Raw genomic sequence first — 23,120 nt, 5'->3', positions numbered from 1 at the left:
TTCACCATTTTTCACCCAGCCCCCCAGCCCTTTCCACTTTGACAGCTATTGGTCTTTATATACAACCTGTCAAATACTTCAAAGGAGCAATGGGTTCTATTAATGGCAGGACATCCATGTATTCTCTGTCCTTTTCTGCCTGCACACAAAAGAGCCTGTGTTATAATGTATATGAAAACTTTTCAGGGCTACCTGGAACAGAGAGCTCAGAAATAGCTTCAGAAAATGCTCAATAAGTTATACAGCGGAGGGCTGATTTGAAGAGAACCACTGACATGGCTCACACACATCTAAGATAAAGGGTAAAGGAATATACCAGCAACACAAATGAGCTAAATTTAGCTTACATGAAGAATAAGGGCAACTGCCCTTATTCCACTCTTGAGTAGTTGGGGTGGGGGTGGGGCAGCTATGCAGGTATAAAGCAGAGGAAGTGCCTGACAACAGCTAAAATATTCTTAACATGTACTTCCCCACAAAAATAATGGCAGAGGCCATTGTTACTTTCCTGAGAACCCTTCCTCTAAAAAACAAAAACAAACAAACAAAAAAACCAACAACAAAAGCAATGGGTGGGAGCCATATCTGAGTTTCCATTAACCTGGCTATTGCTGTTTACCCCACCCTAGTGTTTCCCTAGGGTTCCCTGAAACCCATACCACCCAACTTGCAGATCCACCCAAGCTATTTCCAGTGGCTTTTCTATATGAATGGCTCCTCTTGCCTCATGCTTCAGACTTTTCTAAAATCTATCAAAGAAGAAATATCTGGTCTCTCATACTCCATACTTCTTGCTAAGTGGCTACAGGCCCACAACTAATGGCAGTCAGCCTTAGTTTGCAGCTTGGCTTCTCCTGGTCACTTCATTCCAAGCCCAGCACAAGCAGCAGCCATCTACAGGTCACTCTGTAGCTCATGTCAGAAGGCTTCAGGCTGGCAACAGGTGATGGCTGACCTTGCACCTATTGGGAGACCCCAGAGCCAGTGCACCAGGTGGACAGCTTCAGACTATACCAAATTACAACTGTACCACCTCCCTGAGTGACACACTCAAGGAGCAGACTCAGAGAGGACCATAGCCCACTGAAGCAAGTCCTCCTCCACAGGGTTTCCCCTGCACAGCAGCTCCTCCACAGTAGTCACAGGTGGTTCTTGCAGCCTATTTGCCTGGGGCATCAAACTCTCCCAGTGATGCCAACAGTAATCAAGACTCAACTACACCAGGACAGTTTGCACAGCCCACACAAAAGTGTACCTGGAGCACTCAGCTCAGGTGACTGGTCAGTCTGTGCCACTGGGTCCTACAGGATGCCTACTATATAAGGCCACACTACCAAATCTGGGAGATACAGAAACTCTACATGATATATAGAAACAAACTTAGGGAAGCAGCCAAATAGCAGAGACAAAGAAACAGGTCCCAAATCAAAGAACAGGCGAAATCTCCAAAAAAGAACAAAATGAAATGGAAGCAAGCAAACTACTGGATAAAGAGTTCAAAACAGTAGTTATATGGATGCTCAAGAAACTTTATAAGAACTTCAAGCAATTTAGTGAGAACTTCAACAGCATGAAAGAGGACATAGAAACCATAAAAAAAAAAACCCAGTCAGAAATAAAAGATACACTAACTGAAATGAAGAATAATTTACATGGAATCAACAGTAAGATTAGATGAAGCCAAGAATCAAATCAGCAATTTGGAAGATAAGGCAACACCCCCGCCACCTAATCAAAATAGCAAAAAGAAAAAAAGAATAAAAAATGAAGATAGTATAAGGAGCCTCTGGGACAACTTCAAGCATACCAACATTTGCATCATGATGGTGCCAGGAGAAGAGAGCAAGAAATTGAAAACCTATTTGAAAAAAATGACAGAAAACTTCCATAACCTGGTGAAGGAAATAGATATACAAGTCTAGGAAGCACAGAGAGCCCCAAACAAGATGAACTCAAAGAGGCCCACACCAAGACACAACATAATAAAAATGCAAAAGGTTAAAGACAAACAGAGAACCTTAAAAGTACCAATGGACCTCCCATAAGACTGTTGGCTGATATCTTAACAGAAACTGTGAAGTCCAGAAGTGATTGGTGAGAAATATTCAAAGTGATGAAAAACAAGGACCTACAACCACCACTACTCTACCCAGCAAATCTATCATTTGAAACTGAAGAACAGATAAAGAGTTTCCTAGAGAAGAAAATGCTAAATAAGTTCATCACCACCAAACGAGTATTACATAAAATGTTAAGGTCCTTTAAGAAGAAGGGAAAAATGAAAAATATGAAAAATAAAATGGCAATAAATACATATCTATCAACAATTGAATTGGAGAATTCCAAGATGGCTGCAGAGCAGGTGGAATCTACACTCACCTACTCCCAGCCCTAACACAGATTTACATCTAAATTATAGAGCAATCAACCTGAACAACCAACTTCAGTCTGGCTAAACTGAAATATTATAACCAAGGATTACAGAAGAAACCTTATAGAGACTGGCAAGAGGAGCAGAGACAGAAAAAGCTGGCCGCTACACCCAGGTGGAGTGGCAGCTGAGAAGCCTGAGGGATACTGTGGCTGCAAAACTCCCTCCCCCTGGAGAGAGGGGTCTCAGGCTCACGCACAGATCCCCAACTCAGAGCAACAGAGACCAGAGGGGAGCCTACATAGCATTCAGTGGTGAAAATCAGTGGAGATTCAGTCTGCCTGGGAGAGAAGAGTGTCTGCTAGAGATCCAGACACAATCTTTTTAGAGTTGAGCATTTCTACTGTTACATCACCAGCCTGGGGAGTGCACTATCCGGTCTTCCAACTGCTGGCAACACCACTCTGCCATGCTCGGGTCATGCAGAGGGGTCATCTGGATGCACCTAGCAGGGACTTTTGGGGCCCCCTTTTTTTCTGGGGAAACTTTTGGTGGAGACCCAGACAGTGACTAAACTTGGTGGCTTTGGAAAGAGAGTTGGTTCCCCCAACTCGAGGGCACAGCCAGCACTGCTCCCTCCACCTGTTGATTTACTCATTGGCTACATCCTGCTGAGTTCAGTGGCACCGGGGAACCAGAATGCCATGCAGAGCTGCGATGTTCAAACCATGTCTCCTGAGGAATCTTTCATCCAGGAATCAGATGGGAAGGTGTTGATGTGTATGGCTACATCGTGAGGGACAACTCTTATCTCCCTGAGAGCTCAGCCCATGCTACCCTGGAAAGGGTAAGAAGTGCCTATCCAGCTCCTACAGGCTCGAGGTCACCACCCCCAACAGGATACTGTTTGAATCAGCCATGCCAAAACCTGGACACTCCACACTGCTGGGATCAGTTCTCTGAGGGTAAGGGGAACCTACTCAGAGCTGGGACAGTCAAAGTGTGAGTTCCTCAGAGGCTATTGCCTGGAATTGGGATGAAGTGCTCAGTTCTCTTCTGTGGGCTGGACTGGTGTCACCCCTAGTGGGAGACTCTTGATCTGTCCCCCTGAGACCAGGATGGTTGAGCTTGCTTCTGCAGATGGGATGACTGACCGCACCCAATCTGGACCTGCAGTGAGCCCTTCCAGCGGTAACTAAAGTTGAAGACTTTGGCAAAGACTGAGTGATTTGGTTCAGGAATAGGGACCATTTCCCCTTCATTTTGTGCCTGACTGTGTGATCCCCAAGTAGGGGACACACTAGCTCTGTCCTCACAAACTCAGTTGCCCCTCCATACCAACTTCACAACCTGTGGAAGGGGCTGTGGTATGCGTCTAGCCAGGGCCCACTCTACAGTCTTTCTTCAGAAGGTTCTAAAGGAAAACCATGCAACGTCAAAGGGAGGCAGAGCAGCTGACAGGTGGAGGCAAACCTCCAGGAGCCTTGGTCTTTTCACAGATCTTCCCCCAGCTCTAACATGGAGAAAGACAATCTTTATACACAGATTGGGCCCCACCACACACACACAGGTGCAGTAGACACAGCTACAACCTGTGAACAGTATGGTAGCTCCAGGCATGTATCTCAAAACTGGTTACACACAATATCTGACATCAACCTGTACCTTAACCATGACCAAGTGGACCAGAACCAACACAAGAGGTGGGCATCAGACCACACTAGAGCTTTACCCAACTAGCTATGCAAGCAATACACCCAAAGGATGATTCTGGTAGGCACCAGACCTTGCTGAAAACAACTCTGCCTTGGTGGGAGACAACCCTTGCGTAGTGTCTCATACATGGTGATCGAGGTTTATGTATATGGTCAGCCAGCCTGAAGTGTTAACTCCACCCACAAAAGAGCCAAAGCATTCAAAATTCAACTACAGAAGGAGGGTGTACATAACCCAGAAGAAATATTCCTGGAGCACAAAGTTCAGGTGATCTAGAAGATTGTGCCACTGAGCCCAACAAGACACCTTCATCATAAAGCCATTGTAATGAGTTTGGGAGCCACATCAGATCTATCTAATACATAGAGACAAAATGGGGAAACAAAAAATAGGTTCACATAAAAGAACCAGAGAAATGGCCAGAAAAAGAATTAAATAAAGTGGAGGCAACTAAAATACCAGATGCAGAGTTTAAAACAATGGTTAGAAGGATGCTCAAGGAACTTAGGGGAAGAATAGATTATCTCAATGACAACTTAAACAAAAAGATAGTAGGCATTAAAAAGGACATAGAAACCATAAAAAAGAACCAGTCAGAAATGAAAAACACAATATCTGAAATGAAGAATAAATTAAAAGGAATCAATAGCATGTTAAATGAGGTAGACTATTGAATCAGTGATTTAGTAGACAAGATAACAGTTAGCACCCAACAGAGCACCAAAAAAAAAAAAAAAGAAAAAAGAAAAGAAAAGAGAGAGAACTTAAACAAATGAAAAGATCTAAGGGGCCTCTGAGACAAGATCAAACATAACAACATCTACATCACAGGGGTACCAGAAAAAACAGAGAGTGAACCTGTTTGAAGGAATAATGGTTGAAAACTTCCCCAAACCTGGTGAAGGAAAAAGTCACACAAGTCCAAGAAGCACAGAGTTCCAATCAAGATGAACCCAAAAGACCTACACAAAGAGACACCATAAATAAACCAGCAAAGGTTAGAGACCAAGAGAGAACTATAAGGCAGCAAGAAAAGACAGTTAACTATAAGGGAATTCCCATTAGGCTGTCTGATGATTTCTCAACAGAAACACCTCAGGGCAGAAAGGAATGGCATGAAATATAAAAAGGGATAAAAAGCAAGGACCTGCAATCAACACTGCTTTATTCAGCAAGATGATCATTTAAAATTGAAGGCAAAATAGGTAGGTAGATATGCTTTGCTTCCTTGCACAACTAAAAGAAGGACAACAACCAATTTAAAAACAAAAAATAACCAGATCTTCCAGAAAATCAAACTGTATAGATGTCTAACAACCAAGGAGTTATACACTCATTCAGACCAGTATGAGGGGTGGAGACGGGAAGCCAAGGCAGACAGGACACACAGCAAGGTGGCGGGTTAGGTGGGAGAGGTGGCAGCTGGCAGACTGGGCAGTCCCACATTCGTGTGCGAATAAGCCAGGAGGAACAACTGGGGAGCAAGACAGATTGTGCAATTCAGGGTTCCAGTGCAGGAAACTACAGCCTCAAAACCTCTGGTTGTAAAAATCTGTGGGGATTGCGGTGATGAGAGAAATTCCCAGCCTCACATGGAGAGACCCATGGGGTCCTAGAATGTACACAAACACAACCACCTGGGAATCAGCACCAGAAGGGCCCAATTTGCTTGTGGTAGCAGGAGAAGTGACCGAAAGTGGCACAAAAGACAATCAAGTGGCATTGTTCCCTCTCTGACCTTTCCCCCACAGAAAGCACCACATCACAGTAAAGTGGGTTGCCCTGCCCTGGCAAATACCTAAGACTGTCTCTTAAAATGTAACAGTAAAACAGTCATTATTTGTAAATGACATAATATTGTACATAGAAAACCTAAAAACTTCACCAGAAAACTACTAGATATAAAAAAATGAATTTGGCAAAGTAGCATGACACAAAATGAATATTCAGAAATCAGTCACACTTTTTTTATTTAATTGTTGTTCAGGTACAGTTTTCTGTCTTTTACTCCCATCCCAGCCAACCCCCACTCAGTCTCATTTTTATACACCAATAATGGACTATTCAAAAGAGAAATTAAGAAAACATTCCCATTTACTATTGAAACAAAAATAAATAAATAAGATACCTAGGAATAAATTTAACCAAGGAGGTAAAGACCTATACTTAAAAAATTATATGACATTGAAGAAACAAATTAAGGAAGATACAAATAATTGGAAGCATATACCATGTTCATGGATTGTAAGAATTAATATCATTAAAATCTCCATACTACCCAAAACAATCTATAGATTAAACCAATTCCTATTAAAATACCAATGGCATATTTCACAGATCTAGAACGAATTTTCCAAAAATTTATATAAAACCACATAAGACCATGAATATCCTCAGCAATCTTGATAGAAAATTAAGTTAAAGATATCACAATATCTGATATCAAACTACACTAAAAGGACACTGTAATTAAAACAGCCTGGTACTGGTAAGAACAGGAGTATAGATCATTGGACAGAACTCATAGCTCAGAAATCAACCCACAGCTTTATGGTCAATTAATATTTGACAACAAAGGTAAAAGCATACTATGGAGTAAAGACAGTCTCTTCAATAAATGATGTTGGTAAAACATGGAAAAAAAAATGAAACCAGTCCACCAATTTACAACATAAAAGAATAAACTCAAAATAAATTAAATACTTAAATGTAAGTCATGAAACCATAAAACTCCTAGAAGAAATCATAGGCAGTAAAATCTTAGACATCTCTTGCAGCAATATTTTTGCCAATATGTCTCCTAGGGCAAAAGAAACAATAACAAATAAACTAATTGGACTACATAAAACTAAAAAGCTTTTGCACAGCAAAATAAACCATCAAGAAAATGAAAAAGGAACCCAATGAATGGGAGAACATAATTACCAATGAAATATCTGATAAGGGGTTAACTTCCATACATAGAGAGAACTTATATAGCTCTGGCTGTGTTGCTCAGTGGATTGAGCGCTGGCCTGAGAACCAAAGGGTTGCTGGTTCTATTCCCAGTCAGAGCACATAGCTGGGTTGCAGGCCAGGTCCCCAGTAGGGGGTGTGAGAGAAGCAACCATGCACTGATGTTTATCTCCCTGTCTTTCTCCCTCCCTTTCTCTCTCTCTAAAAATAAATTAATTAAATCTTTTTTCAAAAAGGGTCCCAGAGGATTTGCTGAAAGAAAGAACATATACAGCTCAATGCCAGGAAGACAATCTAATTAAAAAATATGGGCAAGGAATCTGATAGACTCATCTCCAAAAAGGATATACAAATAGCTAATAGACATATGAAAAAAATGTTCAGTGTCACTAATCATCAGAAAGATGCAAATTAAAACCACAATGAGATATCACCTCATATCTGTCAAAATGGCTATCATCAATAAATCAACAAACAAGTGCTGGTGAGGCTATAGAGAAAGGAGAACATTTGTGTACTGCTGGTGGGAATGCAGACTGGTGCAGCCACTTTCTAAAACAGCAAGGAGTTTCTTTAAAAAATTAAACATGGAACTGCCTTCTGATCCCATGATTCCACTGCTGGGAATATATCCTCAGAATCCTGAAATAATAATTCAAAAGAATATATGCACCCTTATGTTCATAGCAGCATTATTTATAATAGCCAAGATCTGGAAACAGCCTAAGTTCCCATCTGTAGATGAGTGGATAAACAAAGCTGTGGTACATTTATACAATGGAATACTACATAGCAATAAAAAGAAGGAACTCTTACCTTTTGTGGTAGCATGGATGGATCTGGAGACTATTATGCTAAGTGAAACAAGCCAGTCAGAGGAAGACAAATACCATATGATCTCACTTATATGTGGAATCTAATGAACAAAATAAACTGATGAATAAAATAAAAACAGACATGGACACATGGAACAGACTGACAGCTATCAGAGGAGAGAAGGTAGGGGGAACTGAATGAAAGAAGGTGAAGGGATTAGCCAAAAACCATATATATACATGACACATAGACACAGAAAACAGTGTTGTGGTAGCCAGAGGGAAAATGGGAGGGCCAGTTGTGACATGGAGGTAGGCAAAGGTGGGGGAATGGAGATGGAATGAGACTTTGCTTGGGGTGATGATCACATGATGCATTGTACATATGATGTCTTATTGAGCTGTACACTTGAAACCTGTATGGTTCTGCAAACCAATGTCATCCCAATAAATTCAATTAAAAAGCAATTGAATCTAAAATACAAAACAAATGAACACGCAGAACAGAAACAGACTTATAGATACAGAGAACGTTTTGATTGCTGCCAGGTGGGAGGGGGATTGGAGGGATTGGTGAAAAGGTGAAGGGATTAGGAAGTACAAAGTGGTTTTTACAGAGTAGTTATGGGGATGTAAAGTATAACATAGGGAATGTAGTCAGTAATATTCTAATAAGTATGTATGGTGTCAGATGGGTACAAGATCTATCAAGATGATCACTCAGTAAGTTATATGTCTAATCACTGGGGTGTACACCTGAAACTAATATAACATTGGCTGTGAATTGTAATTGAAAAATAAAGTAAAATAAATAAGACACATAATCTATTAAAAAACTAAATATCTACTTTTCCTGATGAGAAAATAGATTGCATCTTCAAGACTTACTTACTAATGTTTGATACCACCTAATATGTGTATCATTTTATGTTCTGCCTGATTTGATTGGTAATAATTAATAACTCATACTTGTTGATGTTAAATTTATAAGGTCCTCTAATATATTTGCTGCTATTTATCTTATGTTGATCCCTTCCAACGACCCTGTGAGTGTAAATGGGAAGATGTTATCATCCTTATTTTACAGATAATGAATAGGAGGCTAAGAGAGTTTGAGCACTAGATAGCTTGCATTAGAATCCAGGCATCAAGGTTCCAAGCTTCTTCTACTTTGTAGAGAGGTCTGCAAGGGACACAAACATGACATTATATTGCATACCCCATTCCAGGTCAAAACTTGTTATCTAACCCAAAGTTTATAATTACATACGTTTATTAGTTCAAATGCTTGCCAACATAAAACCCAAGGCTAACTTCCTGAATAAGCAGGAAGGTACATGCTAGGGGCCAGAAATTTTGTATTCTATTTTCTCATTTTGGGTTAACTATCCCTTTACCAAGGAAAGAGAAGAGAAGAAGGTGATAAAATTTTAAGTATCTTAGAATCTTCCAAATATTTTCAGCTCCCAGGGTGCCACCAAATACTCTGCCATCTAGTGGTCAGTTTTAGAAATTTCATCTTCCTAGTACCCTTGGGAGGAGACATCTTGTGAATGCTCCATTTTCCATCCATATGGAATACGGTGTGAAAATGATATCTATTCTAATCGAACTCAGCAACAGATACCCCACTGCACTATACACACATTCTCAGGCCAGTCTTCTTGGAAAGGGTTGTGTTAAAAGTTAGTAGTTTAAACACAGATGTACCATGCAATCCAGCTAGTCCGCCCGAGTGAATTGAAAACTCATTTCCACATAAAAGCCTGCATGTAGATGTTTATGAAATCTTATTCATAATTTTAAAAAGTTATAAACAATCAATACATCCTTCAACAGGAGAATGAATAAGCATCTTTACAATGGAATATTATTCAGTGATAAAAAGGAACTTTGAAAGAGCTACCAATTCATACAATAACATGGATAAGTCCAAAGTACATTTTGTTAAGAGATAGAAGCTATGGCCAAAAGGCTACATATTGTATTATTCTATTCATAAAACACCAGAGAAAAAGTAAAGCTAAAAGGATGGAATACCCATCAGTACTTTCCAGCTGTTGGGGGAAAGGGTGTTGGTTAACACACAGGAAACACACAGAAGAATTTTGAGAATAATAAAACTCTTCTGTATGGTACCAAAGTGGTGAATATGTGATATTATGCATTTGTCAAAACATATAGAACTATCAATACAATTCACAGAGAATGAGCTTAGTGTGTGCAAATTAAAAAATCAACCAGGATGTTGAGGAATCAAGGATGGAATGCAGGCTGTGACAAATAAGTCTAACTGGATTACACAACTGCACTGGGTGTGGGTACAAAGGTGACTTAACTTTGCAAAACTGTGTTTTGTCTGGAAATTATGAGGGTAAAGACAAAAGAAACATACATAAAACTGTACTCTACTGTACCCTAGTTGATAAATTTGTTTCTTATGGTATATAGGTAAACAATTCTGACACTACTTTACATGTATATTGGTGTTGAACAAATAAATAAGTGGATGGTAAATTATGAAGGCCAGGTTGCTCACTGTTAAAGAGGAAAGTTAGACATTAAAAAAGGAAGATTAGAATGAACCTATAATAATGGATTAGAGTACTAACTCATGCTTAGCTTAATACATAAACAAATGAATGGATAGAAAATATAGAAACAACTATAGACATGGGTTAGTATACAAATATATATTACCTAATTCTGTCCACTAAGAAAGCTTAAAAGCAATGACAGCTCAGTAACAATGATCACTCCCAAATCTTGATTTCTAAATATAACTCCCCAATAAAAGGAACCAGGGTTCCTTGGGGAAATGGCTGATTCTAGGACTAGGGAAGGGAAAGTACCAGATGAACCTAGAATATTGTATAGTACCATAAAATAAGAAAGTACTAAAAAGATAAAAGGAAGGGAACATTTCAAAGGTGCACAGGGGCCAATCTGAAAAATTCCCAATGGTCAAAGCTGGAAATATTTGAGCAAGAAAATAAATGAGGTAGTATTAGATTAAAACTGAAAGTATAAAATAAATGTAGCCATGTGTCACTTAATGACAGAGATATGTTTTGAGAAATGCGTCATTAAGTGACTTCATCCTTGTGCAAACTTCATAGAGTACACTTAACACAAACCTGGTTGAATAGCCTCTTGTATTTAGGCTACAAACCTGTACAGCATGTAGGTAAATGTAACACAATGGTAAATATTTGTTTATCTAAACATAGAACATGCACAGTAAAAATATAATATAGAAGACTAAAAAATGGTACACTTGTATAGGACACTTACCATAAATAAAACTTGCAGGACTGGAAGTTGCTCTGGGTGAGTCAGTGAGTGGTGAGTAGATGTGAAAGCCTAGGACATTAGTGAACACTACTACAGACTTTGAAAACACTGTACACTTAGGTTACACTAAATTTATAAAACGTATTTTTCTTTCTTCAGTAATTAAAATCAGCCTTTGCTTCCTGTAAGTTTTCACTTTCTAAACTTCTTAAAAATATGAACTTTTAGAGGGAGATAAACCTCAATATGTGACAGAATCATCCATTGGTTGCCTCTGACACACCCCCAATTGGCACCTGGCCCGCAACCCAGGCATGCGCCCTAACTGGGAATCAAACCGGCAACCTTTCAATTTGCAGGATGATGCCCAATCCACTGATCCATACCAGTCACAGCCAGTTCTCTTAATGTCTTGAAGTTTTATCACTAATTCCTACATTGTCAAATATTTAATATATAGACTTTATTTGTTCTTCCTTATTCCCTATTTTTTAGTCTTAAATCTTCGGTTAAATACACTCAGTGCTCCCCAACAACACTATTGCCAGTTTCTTACTCATCTCTAGAGGATGAAGTTCATCCTCTACTAGTATCCTTAAGATGACCTTAGACTAATAATATGCCCTGTTGTCTTACAGGTTCTAAATGTTTATATACTTGAAGAACATTTTACAGATGATAAATTAAGGCATAGAGAGATGAAATAATCTGTACATGCTAGCAAGAGGCAGAACCAAAATTTAAACTCAGGAATTCAGATCCAGAATTAAGCCCTTACTTGTTGCTTCAACAAGTTCAGATATTCCATTTTAATCACAGATGAAATATTAACACTTGGAAGAAATGGTTAATGGCAAAGCAACTATGACACATGATGAAATTAGGAGAAGAAAAAAGGTATTTTTGAAACTGCTGGGTTAGACAAGAGTGGATTAGGAGGTTGAATTACTCGTGGTTAAAAGACACGGCCTATAAACTCAATCTTTGGTTTGAATATTGGCTCTGCTACTTATGACACTATGGTCACATCATTGAAACCTCTCAGAGCTCCAGTTTTTACATTTGTAAGATTGGGTTAAGAGTGACTACCACATGGGATGTTGTGAGGTTTAAGTGAAATAATTTATTTTATCAAGGGCCAAACTCAGTACCTTGAACATAGGTTAATAAGTGTTTTAATGTACTAACTACTTTTGAAAATTATTACTATCATGAGGTTAATCAGGAAAACTGTGCATGTAGTTTCCTAAGATTATAATGAAAAAAAGAAAAAATTTCAATATTCTAAGAAGTGGAAAAGAAGCCCATTTTCCTTATATAAAATGCCATCTTCTTCCTTTCAGCCACTTGTCAAGTTCAAGTTCCAACCCCCTCATGAAAATTGCCCTAATGATCCAATCCACACTGATCTAAATAACCCCCTAACTGTTTATATTTGTCTGTACCACACTTTCAGCATTTTATACAAAAGTGTCTTATTCTATCTTAACAAAATTTTGTAACATTATGCTAGTATATATTGTTGACATATTTTCCCACTGCCTTTTTACCAATAGTGTTATATGTCATTTTGTCACATGAAATAGGGGATAGTCTGACAGTGGCCAGAGGGGAGAGAAGAGGGAATTTCAGGGGGGAATGGGTAGGGATTACAGGAACAAATTTGGAGGACACATGGACAAAAAACTAGGGGTGGGGGGTAACGAGGGGAAGGGGGGAGGGTTGGGTGGGTGGGCTGGAATGGGAGTAGGGGGGAGAAAACTGTACTTGAACAATGATTAAAATAAAAAAAATAAAAAAAATATGAACTTTTAACTCTTTTATAATAGCACAGCTTAAAACACAAACATCATATAGCTGTATAAAATATTTCTTTATATCTTTATTCTATACGTTTTTTTCAACTTTAAAATTTATTTGTTTACTTTTTAACTTTTAAAAAAAGCTAATCATTGCTTTTTTTAACACACACACTAGCCTAGGCCTATGCAGGGTCAGAATCATCAATATCACTGTCTCCCATCTCCACGTACTGTCCCACTAGAAGATGTTTGGGGGGAAATAACACACATGGAACTGCCATTTCCCATGATAACAGTGTCTTCTTCCGGAATCTCTCCTGAAGGTCCTGCTTGTGACTCTTCTCGAGGAGATGTCACCCTTTTCAGATATATGTCCATGGTGGTTTGTTGTGTGTTTTTTTTTAATCACAGATTTGCTTGTAAGTAGATAATACACCATAAGTATACCTTTATATTCATGAAAACTGAGTTGGGGTCCAGATTTTTACACTTTTTAAGGAGTTTGTGAAGTCTTTAAAAGCTTTCGCTAAACCCTTCATGGTGGATTCTAATTGAAGGTTCTTCTTTTTCTTCTTCTGCAGTTTCCTTGTCTCCTGTCTTTTCTTCCCTTGTGCATTTCTGTTCCAGTTTCCAACTATTCATTAGTGAATTCCTCAGAGTTCTCCTCTAGGAGCTCCTCAGTGTCATCCTCATCCAAGTACAGGTTTAAACTTGTGTGCCATGTCAACCACAACCTTCTTAATTTTTGCAACTTCCTCATCCTTAATAAATCCTTTAAAGTCATGAATGAACCTCTTGAGTGTATTCTTCCAGATGCCATTCATATACTCCTTGGTGATATTACCCCAATCTGAAGAAAGGTTATTGAAGAGTCATAGATGTTTTAATCCTTCCTTAATCGCATCGATGTCTTCCTCAGTTTCAGCATTAGCCTGGACAAAGGTCCCCTTCATGTAGTAAGTCTTCATAGCTGCTATAATCCCTTGATCCTTTGGTTGGAACAAAGAGGTGGTATTTGGAAGGAGAAACACCCACTTTGATATTGGGATGAAGATCTCCAAGTAAAAGAGGATGTCTGGTAGCACTATCAACAATAAGTAAAAATCTTGAAAAGCATGTTATTCTAAAGATACTTTCTCAATTTGCTGGCATAACAATTCAGGAGTGCCTCCTGGAGGAAAAGCTGAATCATACATGACCTCATATTGCTCCCAGAGTTCACTGGAAGTATGTGCTTATTGATGTGATTGCAGACCCTGAGGTTCTCACTGTGCCAGATCACAGAGGGTTTACATTTGTAGCCTGCAACACTGCCCCCAAACAAGATTGTTACCCTATCCTTAAAAGCCCTGAAACCTGGCATTGACTGACCTCCTTATGGATAAAAGTGCTTTCAGGCATCTATTTCCAGAATGGGGAGGTTTCATCCACATTGAATATTTCCTCTGGCAAGTAATTTTCCTTCATAATCAGCATATCTAAACTTTCAAAAATTCTTTTTTAAATATATTTTATTGATTATGCTATTACAGTTGTCCCATTTCCCCCCTTCACTCCCCTCCACCCTGTACACCCTCTCCCACCCACATCCCCCTCTTTAGTCATGTCCATGTGTCATACTTATAAGTTCCTTAGCTTCTACATTTCCCATACTATTCTTACCCTCCCCCTATCTATTTTCAACCTACAATCTATGCTACTTATTCTCTATACCTTTTCCCCCTCTCTCCTCCTCCCACTCCCCTGTTGCTAACCCTCCATGTGATCTCCATTTCTGTGGTTCTCTTCCTGTTCTAGTTGTTTGCTTAGTTTCTTTTGGTTTTGCTTTAGGTGTGGTTGTTAATAATTGTGAGTTTGCTGTCCTTTTATTATATATGTTTTTTCTTTATCTTCTTTTCTTAGATAAGTCCCTTTAACATTTCATAAAATAAGGGCTTGGTGATGACGAACTCCTTCAACTTGACCTTATCTGAGAAGCACTTTATCTGCCCTTCCATTCTAAATGAGAGCTTTGCTGGATAGAGCAATCTGGGATGTAGGTCCTTGTCTTTCATGATTTGGAATACTTCTTTCCAGCCCCTTCTTGCCTGTAAGGTCTCTTTGGAGAAATCAGCTGACAGTCTGATGGGAACTCCTTTGTAGGTGACTGTCCCCTTATCTCTTGCTGCTTCTAGGATTCTCTCCTTCATTTTTATCTTGGGTAATGTAATGATGATGTGCCTTGGTGTGTTTCTTCTTGGGTCCAACTTCTTTGGGGCTCTCTGAGCTTCCTGGATTTCTTGGAAGTCTATTTCCTTTGCCAGAATGGGGAAGGTCTCCTTTATTATTTGTTCAAATATGTGTTCAATCTGTTGCTTTCCCTCTTCCCCTTCTGGTACCCCTATAATTTGGATGTTGGAACGTTTAAAGATGTCCTGGAGGTTCCTAAGCTTCTCCTCACTTTTTTTTGAATTCTTATTTCTCCATTCTTTTCTGTTTGGTTGTTTCTTTCTTCCTTCTGGTCCACTCTGTTGTTTTGAGTCCCAGTTTCCTTCCCTTCACTTTTGGTTCTCCATGCATCTTCCTTCATCTCTTTTATGGTAACCTGCATTTTTTCATGTAATTTGTGACCAAAATCAACCAATTCTGTGAGCTTCTTGATCACCAGTGTTTTGAACTGTGCATCTGATAGGTTAGCTATTTCTTGGTCGCTCAAAAGGATGAGCCCTGGGGCATTGATCTGTTTTTCTGTTTGAGACCTCTCTCTCTTTTTTTTTTCTTTTTTTGTCTGGTCGCTCCTGTTATGGTGAGGGGCGGAGCCTTAGGTGTTCACCAGGGCTGGGCACCCCAGTAGCTAGATTGTGACATATTATGTGGAGTGGGGGCGGGGGCGGGAGCGAACAATGGTGGTAGCTCCGTTCTCCTGGGATCTCAGTCCCTTCTCTGGGATCCTGGGCTGCCCACTCTGCTGTGGTCCACAATGCTTCCTCACTGGGTCCACCAGCTGCCACTTGTGTACTCAGGGCCCACTGCTGCGTCCTGGAAGACTTACACGCTCTCGGTTGCCTTATGTGCCCAGTTCTCCCCGATCTCCCTGCGACCCGCGCCCACTCCTCCACTCAGCCCCTCCTACCCGTGTGGACGAACGGGTGTACTTCAGCTTCTTGGCTGTCTGACTTCCATTCAGATAAAGTCTCTGTCAGTTCTGGGTGTTATTCTAGCTCTAAATTGTTGTTGTTCTAATCTTGGTTGTGTGTGGAGGTACGGTGCACCCACCTATGCCTCCATCTAATCACTTTTAATTTTGTTTTTAGATCAATCACTTGAAGTGGCCTCTTACTGGCAATATTAACAGTGGATTTGTATGTTTAGGGGCCATGATGAACAAAACAACATGAAATTAAATCAAGAACAAGAGAAAATGCTACAATCAAGAGATGTAATCACAAGATGTATGCCAGAAAAACACAGCATACCCTTTTACAGCAGCCTTTTTTTAAAAGTAGAAGGTGTACACTCTAAAATAATAATAAGCATAGTATAGTAAATGCATAAACCAGTAATACAGTTGTTTATCATTATTGTCAAGTATTACATATTGTACATAATTTTATGAGCTATACTTTTATATCACTGATAGTGCAATGGGTCTGTTTAAAACAGCATCACTATAAACACATGAGTAATTCATTTGCACTAGGATGTTATGACAGCTACAATGTCACTAGATGACAGGAATTTTTCAGTCCCATAATAAATAATCTTACTGGACCATCATTTTATATGCAATCTGACACTGACTGAAATGTCATTATGCGGCACTTGAGTATATCTACACCACTGGATTGTACAGGACACCTGCTAAATTATGTTATGCTACCAAGCCTGGGAGATGTAGCAGCACTACCTAATACATAGAAACAAACACATGATGCTCAATAAATTCAAAGGAAGAGTAGATTAATTTAGAGAGAACTTCAATAGCATAAAAAAGGACAGGGAAACTGTAAAAATGAACCAGTCAAAAATAAAGGATATACTAACTGAAATGAAGAATAATTTACAAGGAATCAACAGTAGAGTAGATGAAGCTGAAAATCACATCAGTGATTTGGAAGATAAGGAAGTAGGAAATACTCAATCAGAACAGCAAAAATAAAAATAATCCAAAAAAAAAAATGAAGATAGTGTGAGGAGTCTCTTGGGAAACTTCAAGCATACCAACATTCACATTCTGGGATTCCTGAAGGAGAAGAGAGAGAGAGAGCAAGAAACTAAAAACTTATCTGAAGAAATAATGACAGAAAATGTTACTAACCTGGTGAAGGAAATAGACATACAAGTCCAGGAAGGGTAGAGAGTCCCAAACAAGATGAATTCAAAGAGGCTCACACCAAGACACAACATAATAAAAATGCAAAAGGTTAAATACAAAGGGCGAATCTTAAAAGCAGCAAGAGAAAACTTGTTAGTTACCTGTGAGGGAGCTTCCATGACTGTCAGCTGATTTCTCAATTGACATGCTGCAGGGGTTTGACACCCAGAAGGGATTCACAAGAAACATTCAAAGTGATGAAAAGTAAGGATCTATAACCAAGACTACTCTGCCTAGCAAAGCTATCATTTAGAATTGAAGGATATATAAAGAGCTTCCCAGACAGGGAAAAGCTAAAAGGGTTCATTACCACCATACCAGTATTACATGAAATGTTAAAGGCTCTTCTTCAAAAAGAAGAAAATGAGGAAGAGGAAGAAGAAGGGGAAGAGTAGATAAAATATGAATTATAAAATGGCAATAAATACATATCTATCAATAAATGAATATAGAAAACAAAGTAAATGAAGAAGCAGAAGGGAAACAGACTCATAAATACAGAGAACGTTTTGACAGTTGCCCCATGAAAATGGAGTTGGGGGGATGGGTGAAAAAGTTGAAGGAATTAAGAAGCAGAAATTGTTGTTACAGAATAGTCATGGGGGTGTAAAGTACAACATAAGGAATATACTCAGTAATATTCTACTATGTATGGTGTCAGATTGGTACTAGATTTATCAGGATTATTTAAGTATAGTAAGTTATATGATTTCTAATCACTGGAGTGTATACCTGAAACTAATATAACATTGGATATCAACTGTAATTTACAAATAAAAAATTAGTTAAATTTAAAAAAATAAATAAATAAAGACATAGTGTAGCTTAATGGATAAGAAAACAAGACTCACAGCCCTGACTGGGTAGCTCAGCTGATTAAAGTGTCATCCAGATACACCAAGATTGTGGTTTTGATCCCCAATCAGGGCACATACATACAGGAAGCATAATGCATAAATAAATGGAAAAACAAATTAATGTTTCTCCCTCTCTCCCCCTCTCCTGTATTTCCCTCTCCCTCTCTAAAATAAATAAAATTTTTAAAAATACAACAAGACCCATATATATGCTGTCTATAAGAGACCTACCTTAGAACAAAAAATATACACAGACAAAAAGTAAATGGATGGGAAAAGATATTTCATGCAAGTGGAAATGAAAAAAAAAGCTGTGGTAGCAATACTTTTATCTGACAAAATAGTCTTTAGAACAAAGTCTATAGCCCTGGCCAGTGTGGCTCAGCTGGTTGGAGCATTTTCCCATAACCCAAAGGTTGCAAGTTTGATTCCTGGTCAGGGCACATACCTAGGTTGCGGGTTCAGTCTCTGGTATGGGTATGTACAATCCCTGGTTCAGGCACATATGATCCCCAGTCTGGGCACGTACAGGAGCAACCAATTGAGGTTTCTCTCTCACATTGATGTTTCTCTCTCTCCCTTCCTCTCTCTAAAAAAGCAATGAAAAAATGTCCTTGGGTGAGGATAAAAAAAATATTTTAAAGGCTATAGTAAGAGAGAAAGAGGGAGATTACACAATGATAAAAGAATTGGTACAAGAGGATGTAACCCTTCTAAACACTTATGCACCCAACACAGAAGCATCTAAATATGTAAAGCAAATCTTGATAGATATAAAAGAGATTGACAGGAATAGAGTCATAGTAGTAGATTTTAACTCCTCATTGACACCAATGAATAGATCTTCCAGACAGAAAATCAATAACGAAACAGCAGCCTTAAATGACACACTAGATCACACTTATTTAATTGATACCTTCAGAGCATTTCACCCTGAAGCAGCAGAATACATATTCTTTTCTAGTGCATATGAAACATTTTTTAAGATATACAACATGTAAGGACCCAAAACAAGTCCTGATAAATTTAAAAAGATTGAAATCATATCAAACATCTCTGACTATAATGATAGGAAACTAGAAATCAATCACAAGAAAAAACTGAAAACACACAAAGATATGGAGGCTAAATAACACATGACTAAAGAATGAAAGGGTTAACAAATGAAAGTGAGAATACAACCATTAAAAAGCAAAAACTGTGAGGTACCATTATACAATAGATACACCTATTAGTATGGCCAAACTCCCAAAAGCTGAAGAGCAGGTGGAGCAACAGGAACTTATTGCTGGTGGTACTGAAAAATGGCATAGACACTTTGGAAGATAGTTTGAAAGTTTCTTACAAAACTATAATTATATGGAAATAATGGGATTTTGTAGTTACTAGCCCCAGTGAAATGTCATAATGTTTTGGTTGAATAAATCTCATCCTTTTATTTATTAAATTATCTTCAAATAACCCAATTTATTTATGCCATATTTTCTTACAAGAATGATATAGAATAATAGACTGTGAAATCATACATCCATGGAGAATTAAGTGATTTGGCCAATTGAGATAATAAATAAATTTGCACAAAAATGAAATAATATTTTTGGAAATGGTTTTGTGGGAAAATATGAAATAAATAACAGAATGAACTATAAGAAAACAAAAAAAAAAACAAAAAAGGAACATTTATTACAAAACTAACCATACCAGTAATTGTGTGCCTTTGTATTTATCCAAATGAATTGAAAACTTATGTCCAAGTAAAAACATGCACCTATGTGTTATAGCAGCTTTATTTATAATCACTAAAACTTGGAAGCAAACAAGATGTCCCTCAATAGGCAAAGCATAAACATACTGTTGTATATTGACACAATGGAATATTATTCAACAATAAAAAGTAATGAGCCATCAGGCCATGAAAATTACTGAACATTAAATTAAATAATAAAAGGAACTCCCATATGAAATACTAGAGGTATGAAAGTAAGAATCATAAACCAAGGATTTGATACTCTCAGAAGACGAAACCTTTCTGATGACACTTATGTGAGCTGACTGCCTGAAATTTGCTCATCAGGTCTATAAGGAAGACTCATAAATGCCTCAGAAAATCCATTAAATTCATATTACTAAATGCAAGAAGCCAATCTGAAAAGGCTACATACTATCCAAGTACATGACAGCCTGGAAAAGTCAAAACCATGCAAATAAGTAAAAAGATAAGTGATTGCCTGGGGTTCAAAGGAAGAAAAAGAGGGATGAATATTTGGAGCATGGAATTTTTTAGAGCAGTGAAACTACTCAGTATTATACTGTCACGATACATTGCATTATACATTTGTCAAGTCCCATATAATCTACAGTGCAAAAAGTGAACCCTAATGTAAACTATGGACTTTAGTTTACTTATTAACATGTCAACAATGACTCATTAAAAAGTAGAAAAACTACATTAAGATATTATTTGTCTTAAAAAATGATAGTATTAGCCCTACTTATCTATCAGGAATGAATAAGAGTTGTTGCATGGAACCTGGCACAGAGTTGGTGTTCAGTGTCTGTTAGCCTTTGAAGTAAAAGATTGGAAACAACTGAAATGTCTATCAGTAAGGGACCAGATAAATAAATTCTATTGTATTATCATACAATACCCATACAATAAATATTTTGCAATTATCTAAAAGGATGAAAAGGCCTGGAAAAGACAAAACTATAGAGGCAGAAAACAGATAAGTTGTAACCAGGGACTTGGGGAGGAATCGACTCCTAAGGGGGAGCACAAAGGAATTTCTGGAGTGCTGGAACTGTTCTGTATCTTAATTGTTGTGTTAGTGGGTGTATATTAAAACTCAGACATCTGTAAAAGAAAACTAGTTTTTACTTTGTAGAATTAAAAAAATAAATAAGAACATCACGAGGAACTTTAAAAAGCTTTTAGAAAAGCTACTATTTTCCTTACAATTATGAAAGTTTTCAGAGCACTCAACGGTATTGCTTTCAGTGAAAACTGTTTCACTTAAAATCAACTTGTTCAAGATAGAAGGGTTCTTAAAGATCAGTGAGCCACCTTCCCCCACATATGCTCTAATTTTGCAGAAGGAAAAACTGGGGGCCAGAAAGAACTGTCCCAAAGTCATATGCAAATCAGTGGCAAGCTAGAACTGAAACTGAGATTTTACCTCCCTCTTAGTTCAGGATGATTTTCCTACATAATATCTGTAATAATTTGACGAATGTTTTTTGTGTCTGTTAAGCTGTATAAACAGAGGGTGTTTTTTTTTTTCACTGTAAACTCTCCCCTGGAATTCAGTAAGCTGTGAAATTATAGAAGCTGGATCTCTTACTCTTTTTGAAAATTGAGGTAAAATTCACCATTTAAAAATATATAAGTCTGTGACATTCAGTAACTCACAATGTTGTGCAACCATCACTAGTCTCTAGTTCCAGACATTTTTATCACCCCAAAATGAAATCTCATACCCATTAAGCAGTCATTCCTCATTCCTCCTTCCCCTCCACCCTTACAAAACACTAATCTGCTTTCTGTGTCTATGGATTTCCCTATTCTGGGTATTTCATAGAGAAGAATCATACAACAAACAATATTTGAGCACTGGCTTTGGTTCTTTGGGGTATACATCTAGGAGTGGAATTGCAAGATTATATAGTAGTTCTATATTTAACTTTTTAAGGAAAGACCAAAATGTTTTCTACAGTGGCTGTAGCATTTTGCTTTCCCAACAGCAACGTGTCAGTGGTCCACATCCTCCCCAGCACTTACTATTTTCCTCTTTAAAAATTATACCTATCCTAGTGGGTGTGAAGTGGTATCTCACTATAGTTTTGATTTGCATTTCTCTATAATTGCTAATATCATTGCACATCCTCTCATGTGTTTATTGACCATTTGTATGTCTTCTCTGAAGAAAAATCTTTCTCAAGTCTTTTCCCCAGGTTTATTTGTCTTTTTGTTGTTTAGTTGTAAGAGTTTTTTTAATTTTTTTTTTACTGTTGTTCAAGTATAGTTGTCTCCATTCTCCCCCTCCTCCTGCACCACCCATCTCCACCTCCCACCCTTGATCCTACCCCCCCTTTGGCTTTGTCCATGTGCCCTTTATACATGTTCCTTGATGACCCTTCCACTTCTTTCCTCCCTTATCCCCTTCCCCTTCTGGTTACTGTCAGTTTGTTCTTTATTTCACTGTCTCTGGTTCTATTTCCTTGCTTGTTTGTTTTGTTGATTAGGTTCCAATTATATGTGAGATCATATGGTATTTGTCTTTCACCACCTGGTTTATTTCACTTAGCATAATGCTCTCCAGATCCATCCATGCTGTCGCAAAGGGTAAGAGCTCCTTCTTTCTTTCTGCTGCATAGTATTTCATTGTGTAAATGTGCCATAGTTTTTGATCCAGTTGTTTACTGATAGACACTTAGGTTGCTTCCAACACTTGGTTATTGCAAATTGTGCTGCTATGAACATTGTGGCGCATAGGTTCTTTTGAACTGGTGTTTCAGGAGTCTTAGGATATAATCCCACCAGTGGAATTGCCAGGTCAAAAGGCAGTTCCATTTTAAGTTTTCTGAGGAAATTCCATAGTGTTTTCCACAGTGGCTGCACCAGTCTGCATTCCCACCAACAGTGCACTAGGGTTCCCTTTTCTCTACAACTTCACCAGCCGTTATTTTTTGCTTTGTTTATGATAGCCATCCTGTCTGGTGTGAAGTGGTATCTCATTGTGGTTTTAACTTACATTTCTCTGATGGCTAGTGATGCTGAACATCTTTTCATATGTCTTTAGGCCCTTTGTGTGTCCTTGGAAAAGTGTCTGTTCAGGTCCTTTGCCTGTTTTTTAATTGGATTGTTTGTCTTCCTGGAGTGGAGTCATGTGAGTTCTTTATATATTTCGGAGATCAAACCCTTGCAGAAGTATCATTAGCGAATATGTTTCCAATACA

General features: G+C 38.2%; 1 protein-coding gene across 5 annotated transcripts in view; it reads right to left on the bottom strand.

Moving 5' to 3' along the window:
* Positions 1–23,120, bottom strand: part of NEXMIF (neurite extension and migration factor) — a 189,461-nt gene that overhangs the window by 43,918 nt on the left and 122,423 nt on the right. The window contains exon 1 of one of the 5 annotated variants that reach the window (XM_028522300.2): positions 18,613–18,745. The exons of the other annotated variants lie outside the window; for them this stretch is intronic. The gene's annotated coding sequence lies outside the window, so the exon portion shown is untranslated. Of the gene's footprint in view, positions 1–18,612; positions 18,746–23,120 lie in introns of those variants that run through there. 5 annotated transcript variants of the gene reach the window in all.

The sequence above is a fragment of the Phyllostomus discolor genome, chromosome X (assembly GCF_004126475.2).
Source record: "Phyllostomus discolor isolate MPI-MPIP mPhyDis1 chromosome X, mPhyDis1.pri.v3, whole genome shotgun sequence".
In the NCBI taxonomy this organism is placed as follows: domain Eukaryota; kingdom Metazoa; phylum Chordata; class Mammalia; order Chiroptera; family Phyllostomidae; genus Phyllostomus; species Phyllostomus discolor.
Note: the sequence above shows the minus strand (reverse complement) of the source record. Positions and strands in the feature narration are given on the sequence as shown.